Below are 8,005 nucleotides of genomic sequence, written 5' to 3' on the forward strand. Positions count from 1 at the left end.
ACGATGGTGCCCTTTTTACTCTCTCATTGCTCCACCTACCATCTGCACGGGAACACGGTCTATAAAAACTCTGGATATTAGTACTTCCTATTTTTGTTCTTGACCTGAAATGAGTCAGCCTCCTGGCACCAAAGCAACATGCTACAAAGCTGTCTCCCTATTTAAATTAATCACATCAAGATTGGAAAACTAAAAAGGAGTTTGGAAAGAGTTGATTTTTATTGACAATGTGTGTGTCATTGTCACCTAAGGATTGCTATAGCTTAATTTGCTCCCTCATAAGGATGGCTTCTCTGTCCATATCAACCTCAGGCTCTGGGGTGTTGATCTCTAAGAATAATCTCCACCTCCATGAGGCTAAGTCACTTTGGGAGGGAAACAGGAGCAGCCGTCATTATGACCAGAACAGGCAGGTTTAGTTTAACCTGAGGTAAACAGTTCATGGATAAGGATGGGATCTGACAAGGAAATAATATCATAGGTATAATAATAAAGGAAACGAACAATATCGCCAAAGTGAAATGCTTGCTAGGTGAAAACAAACTAAAGTCTTGTCATGAGCATACTAGGAAGGCACACACAGGAGTTGTATCTTTCCACAATGTCACCTTTATTCAACCATAAAGCAAAGTTAAATCACAAATATAAAGCAGATTCAGGATTCCAAACTCAATGACAAGTCACCATGTGATTAAACTTGGCTTCTCACACAGCACACAGAGAAGGCCAGAAGACAAGCCACACAACAAACAAGACACCAGAAGGGAAAAGGAAGTGAACGAACCAAATCTCAAAGTCGGTCTGTGGGCACGCAGTTGAGACAAGGCCTCGGCCTGGTCCAGGTCAGCTCTCGGCATTTACTCCTTCTGATGTTCAAGCAGTGAAGGATCTTGGTTCTATCTGGAGATCAATCGGGCAGAGCCTTTAGAGGCAGTTGCCTTTTCTATGTGGCCGGACATAAAGGGGTCAGGTCTGAAGAGTCTGACAGTTTGCTGCCAAAATCCTTCGCTTTTTAAAGGTTTTGAGTCTCTGCAGACGTCCTCTGGTTTTACTCCATAACAGTTCTAGGGTGTCAGCTGACGTGGGTCCCAGCGATATCTCCCAGCTGCAGTACCTTATCTGTTGGTGTCATTGCTTGACACAGGCACCTGCTTGACATGAGAGACTCCCATTTTGCTCTCTACAGGTCTGAAAGGCTCCATACTGTTGGGAAGCCATATTACTCTCTAACAAAGACATTAAGAATCTTGAACCCTACAAACAACAAAAAATTTAATAACAAGTCTGAAGCAGACACCCAAGCAGGATAGACAAAGCTGAGTACAGTGAGGTGCCCCAAAGACAAGGAAAACATTGGGCACAGAACTCTGTGTGTGTGTGTGTGTGTGTGTGTGTGTGTGTGTGTACACGCACGCATAGAGATAATTTTAAAATGTATGTTATACATCTGAAAAAATTTCCCAGTTGTCATAAGTATGAACAACATTCATATCCCCATTTCTGCCAGTAAAGAAATTTGCTAAATTCAAAGGTTTACCAGTTGAACCTAATGGCCTGTGAAGCCAAATAGGTAAGTTAAAAAGGAATGAACATTTTCTATAGAACCTTAATTCGAAGAGGAGATAATTTCTGTTTTAAAATAGGAAAGCTAAGTAAATAACTAAACTTCTTTTAGAACACTGAGGTTCATGTTAACAGCCTAATGAGCCTGAACAAAGGTTGGGTTTGTGACATATGGGACCAAGTGCTCACTCTCTTCCTGTCTGAGAAAGCAGTTCCTAAAAAGGCTACAACATCAGCGGGACTAGTGTCATAGAGGAGGCAATAAGACAAGCAAGGTGAAGGTATCACGAAGGTCCAGGAGCCTCCTTCTTTGTGGAAATCACTTTTCCCATTGCAAAATGAGTTTTTCTACACTATGCACAACCTTACATGTACACAGATTCTTGAATAAAGCAAACTGGAAACATTTTCAGTTACAGACTAAAAGGATCAATCTAATCAAACAAAAATTCCCTGTCATTATATTGTATTTTTCTACATTTCTTCCCTTTATGATCACACTGCTATTAAAATCCATTCAAAAACATATATAAATGCATCAAGAAGCATTTAAATTTTATTCAGATGACAGAGGAGCTAAAAACTCAGTAAAAAATAAATATTTCTAACAGTTCAAACAAGCATATAATTACAACATTAGATTACTACATTCCTTGTTCCTAAAATGTAGCTTCACTGACTTCTTTTCACATGCAAAAAATAATACACGCACAAGCTAACCAAACAGCTCATTTTGGCTGTCCTGGATATGTAAGGGAATCGTTGGATAGTAAAGAAAATTCAAGTATAGTTGTCACACAAAATAAGAGAAATCTGAGGATGTCGAAACTGGCATTTTCCCTAAAGCTAGCACCATTATTAACATTACATAACAAAAACAGGATGCTGTGAGTGTTGAGTACTCCTTTACTAATGACACAGACCCAAGGTCAAAGCTAATGTCATCACAGACTCAAACATGAGACATCTGCCCAGTGCTCTTACATAGAATTCCTTTGTTGTCGATTCACTTTGGATTTCTTTCCAAGATTAAAAGCCAAATGGAACACAATCAACTATAAACATACAATTTAAAAATACAAGAACTATGTGTCTTAGAACTCTAGGTGGACTGTATGGGGAAGGGACAGTCAAGGACTAAGAATTATGTCCTTTTTACTCTCACATAATGGACCAACAGTACCCCAAAAGCAGCCAGATATTTGGGCATCTAAATTTTCATCTAGACTCCTAACAGCAGACTAACAATGCTCCTCTACAGAGACAGACTTATACTAAAGCAAGACTGCAAACACAGTTTAAAAACTTATAAAAGAAAAAGAATGAAAATTCTGGGACTGTTTTATTTTCTTCTTTTCACTCAGACCTCAGATCCATATTCTCTAGGTTTCATTCACACTGTTGTATTTCACATTGCATATTTTTCCCTGTAACTTAAATGTAAATGGAATTTTGTAGCTGAAATCATTAAAACAGAATAAGGATCATAAATATACTAATTTCTTACCACTTCTTAGGCAAATCATGATGCTTCTCTGCATTCCGAATTTGTTACCTACAAATTTCTTAAAATGACACCTAATTAAGATAAATAAACTTTTACAATGAAAGACAAGTAAAAGTAATAAATAATACCAGAAGCAATAAGTAAGAGTTGTGAGAGAACAAATAGAAAGTACCTGTCTGGTCACTGAAAATAAAAACATGGCATAATACTAAAAATGAAGGGACTACATCTGGTAGGAGTAAGTCCCCTGTCTCTAGAAGCAACCAAGGATAGGCATATTAACACTTACCAGGAATTTAATAAGGCAATTCACTCACTGGAGGTAGAAGGTAGCAACTTTGAAGGTAATTTCAAACTTTATGATTCTTTGATTCTATGAATGCTAGTATAAATTATTTTCTAAAGTGATTAATTTTATTGCAAAGCAAATCGGCCTTTTCACAAGTTGGGTCTATTTTAAGATGGCAGACACAACAGTACCTGACGTCTTTACTCTTCTGTTTTAGAAGATGGATTTGATTAAAAACAGGCTTATCACTTAAAAATACGTTCTCTTCACAATCAAAAACAAGATTAAAATAAGCAATGAGAAGGCACGTGGCACAGTAAGGTTTAGGGGACTAACTAGGAAGGAATCTGCGAAGGCACGTGGCATAGTAAGGTTTAGGAGACTAACTAGGAAGGAATCTGCGATCAACTAAACGAAAAGACTCAAATATTGATATAGAGAACAACCAAAATTTACTTATTTAAGATTTTATTTATTCATTTGAGAGAGAGAGAGAGAGACAGAGCACAAGCAGGGGGAGAGGCAGAGGAAGAAGCAGGCTCCCTGCTGAGCTGGGAGCCTGATGAGGGACTGGATCCCAGCAGTCTGGGATCCATGAACCCAGCCAAAGGCAGACGAGTGACCAACTGAACTACCCAGGCGCCCGAGAACCACGAGAATTTAAAAGAAGGGAAAAAAAGAAAGAAAGGGAGAAAGGATTGCAGGGGAGGAGGGGGAGGAAAGAGAAAAGAAAATCAGCCAGCCAACCCTGTTTCTCAAACCTGTACAAAGTGGCTGAATCAGAGTATCAAAAAAAAATTGTTCACAAAAAGGGCCCTGGTGTTTCAAAGTGAAACAACAGAATTTACTTGAAAAAAGTTCTGAATACTTGCTATCTCTTAAATATCATTCAAAAACCTACTGTGCCAAGATACTCAAACCTTAACTGTCCACTAGAAGGTATTTATCACGGAACAATAAGATTTCATACCCTTTGATCGAAATGCATTCACAACAAAGCATCGCTAATTGCCATTTGAAGAAAGAACTAAGCCCAAGATAGCTAACATCTGACTCCTTTCTTATGTTTCAAGTATTATTGATTAGAAATGCAAAGAATCAAAATCTCATTAATACGCGTTTTGCTTGTGATCAATAACTAAATCCAATAAAATTGTTTTTCATACAAAAATAACCATGTTCCAAATCCTGTGATTAAGCAAAGAGAGGGAAAAATTAATCTTGAAAGGACGTGCTTTTGAGCACCCCACAAAGCAATCTGACGGGCAAATGATTATTTCATTTTAGGAATCCTACAATCAAGATAATATCTTCTATTACTCATTTCACAATTTTTCTTCCCTAGTCTCTTAGTCTCAAAGACACAAGAGCAAAATAAAACCCTGTATATATTTTTAAAGCAATCAAAAGGCTAATCAGACCTAATTCCAAGCTGTACCCCAGCAAGAAAATCAATCAATATTTGTATGAGTCCCAAATCCTCCTTAAACATTGGAAGGCAGGACTTCTCCCTAGGATTACAGCAGCATTGACAAACAGAAGCTGAAAATGGTGTTTTGTTTTGTTTTAATTTTCAATGACTATTACTCAGAACAACAACAAAAAGAATATGCAGAATTTTTCCCTACTTATTGATAGCTCCACCAAGACACCCATGCGAGTTTGACAGCCCATATTCTTTAGGGCCTCCGGCTTCTCAGCCACAAGACCATCTGCTTCCGGGGATCAGCCTCTTCTTGTACAACTCCATCTCTCTTTCCACCCCCAGAACACCCTGCAGACAGCATCCTCAAAGGGCACACATATTCTCATGAGTAATTCCTTCCCATCCGTGCTGACAAATTCTTCTTTAGGGTTACCATTCCTTTCAAACCACCTCTTCACTCCTCTCTTTGCTTCTCACCAACCCCAAGCCCTATCACTGCCCTCATCTGCAAAACCCTTACGGGATCCAAATTACAAACCCTCAGTGTTCTAAGGGCTAGTCAAAGAACACACACGAGGAGGATAAAATGTAAGGACCCTTTGGTTCATTCAGAGCCGATCTTCCTCCGCACACAGTACCGCAGCAAGCCACGGGCAGTGTTTTTCTGGTAGGCGGGTGGCTCAGTACTAAGTCACTATTTTACCCCCAACCTGACCTCTATGGGTGGAAAGGTGCATATGTATTAATGTGACATCTGTCTCAGTTTTGAAATCAAGAAAACAAATCCCTAAATGCTAGCGTTGCCTCCTTGCTCTAACAACTGAAATACTATTGAAACAGTAAAGCAATACCATCAGGTCAACCTTCATAAAAACCTGGCATCAGTCATTCAGCAACTCTTTATGAAGCAGCCACATGCTAGGTCCTGGGGGTAGGAGTTACCGATGCAAAATGTCCAAGATATGAGCTGCAGCAGGCAGGTTTCTGCTGCAACCATGCCACAGCAAAAACAAGGGCAAAATCGGATTGGCTTCTAAAAAAATGTTTGTTTTTCACAGTCGTGAGTCAGTGGGTTAGCTGCATTTGGCTGATGTCAGCTGGGCTAAAATCTTGACTGGATAAAAACACTTCTTGTTAAGTCCAGATCCCTTCCAACCTTCGTCCCGTGACTTAGTGTGAAGGAGCGATGAAGGGTATATGGAAACACACGATGTCTCTTTAGGCCTTGTCCCATACATGGTAGGCTGTTTTATCTACTCATGTTCTCTTGGCCAAAATCATATGACCAAGGCCTGAAATCAGAGGGAAAGGGAAATCTATTGGGCCCACACGGAGTCTCACCCAGGATAAAGATGAAAGGAAGCCCTGTGAGCAAATAATACAATCTATTCACGGGCTCTCCATCAGGAACAACTCCCAGCCCAGTAAGGGAGATACATAGGTTTAAAAAAAAAAAAAAAAAAAAAAAAAAAAAAACAGCTAAAACTCACTTTACCATCTCATACTTTTCTCTGACTCCATCAGTATCTCCTCTGTATAATTCCAGATGGGATTCTCTTTTCCCTAAAGTTCCACTCTAAGAGTTCCAGGCTCTTGGTGGCTATTTCCAATGACTCTCCAGTCTGGTATTCTCAACTACCATGAGGCCTCTAAAACTTTCTTCTGGCCTACTTCAGCTAGCCAACACAATGTCTGATTGTGGCCAAAGGTAAAAGTGGCAATCACATGACTGATGCCCGCTGAAGATACCACTTCTCCTCGTCACCAACGTCTGTGGCACAGGTGCTGCAGTAATGTCTCTACCATGAACAACTATACGCCACGCAAAAGATATGTGAAAAGCACTACTGCTTGGGGCACCTGGGTGGCTCAGTCGGTTGAGTGTCCCACTCTTGGTTTCAATGCAGGTCATGATCTCAGGGTCTTGGGATAGAGCCCCATGTGAGGCTCCATGCACAGCGGGGAGTCTGCTGGAGATTCTCTCCCTCTGCCCCTCCCCCCACAGGTGTTCTCTCACCACTCTCTCATTAAAATAAACAAACTGTTTTAGAAAAAGGGCACTATAGCCACCAATGCTGTTTAAGTTTTAAACCTTCAAGAGCTCATTTCATTACCTTAAGGGAAAAAAGGGAAAAACAGTTCTTCATAATTCTAGTCACACTTATTTCAGGCACATAATAAAAATATCTGAGTAAAAAGTACTAACCCCAGAAATCACCCCTTAAGTTCCTAGGGTTGAGGAATTCACTTTACCACCTATATTTTTTTTACTTCTATAATAAAGTATTTCCCAGAAGTTCTTAATCACACAAGCAATAGGTCTCTGGTGGGCCAAAACTTTTCTGAATGCTTTGGTGAACACAAAATAAGGCTAGGATCTGAACTCCATAAACTTAACTACATGATGATGAATTTTATAATAGATCTGGGTTTTCAAAATGCTACGGAATAAAGGAGAGAGTGATTAATTTGGCTGAAATGGTCAGGGAAAGCTTTACCCATGAGACAACAATGAGTACTGGTTCGACAGGTACACAAGGGAGAAAAAGCATTACTGACAAAGGGAAGGGTGCAATTAGCTTGCAACAGTCAGTGGAAAATCCTCATCTCTTCTTCACCTGCATAAAAATCAAATGGCAGGTGAGATAACCAAATGTAGGCTTACTCCTACCAGTTCGTCTGGCTACTGGCTAAATCTATGTTTGCAGTAGGAAGTCAGGCCGTAGCACTATACATTAACAAGAAAAAATAAATATACAAAGTATTATTTAGTAAAGGTGGAAAATTTGCCACTTATACCTACAGGTGTCATGTCTGGACATTTGTACCAGAATATTTGGAATTATTAGTAAAACTTCTGCAAAAAGGAAAAAAGGTGCTTCTGGAAAGCACAACAAAATCGAAAGTTCCATTTTATGAGAAAACACCAAATATCAAGAACTAAACGTTGTTGGATACTTCCTTGTTCTCAAATGGTCCCTGGCTACAGCGCTGAGAATAATACCTCTTCCTCCTCTTTCATTTACACCCCCACATCCACTCCGATAAAACAGAAGGGGCAAGGAACAACACTATTCATTCTCTCCGTTAGGTGTGGCTGGTGTTCATGACTGCTTGCAAAGGGGCTTGCAGCTTTCCTCTGAACCACCAACTCCAGCTTGAAATCATAATGCCAAATTGTCCCTGCAAATTCTGTAACAACGGAGGTAATACGTGATTA

The sequence above is a fragment of the Ursus maritimus genome (assembly GCF_017311325.1).
Source record: "Ursus maritimus isolate PB19 chromosome X unlocalized genomic scaffold, ASM1731132v1 scaffold_X1, whole genome shotgun sequence".
NCBI lineage: Eukaryota > Metazoa > Chordata > Mammalia > Carnivora > Ursidae > Ursus > Ursus maritimus.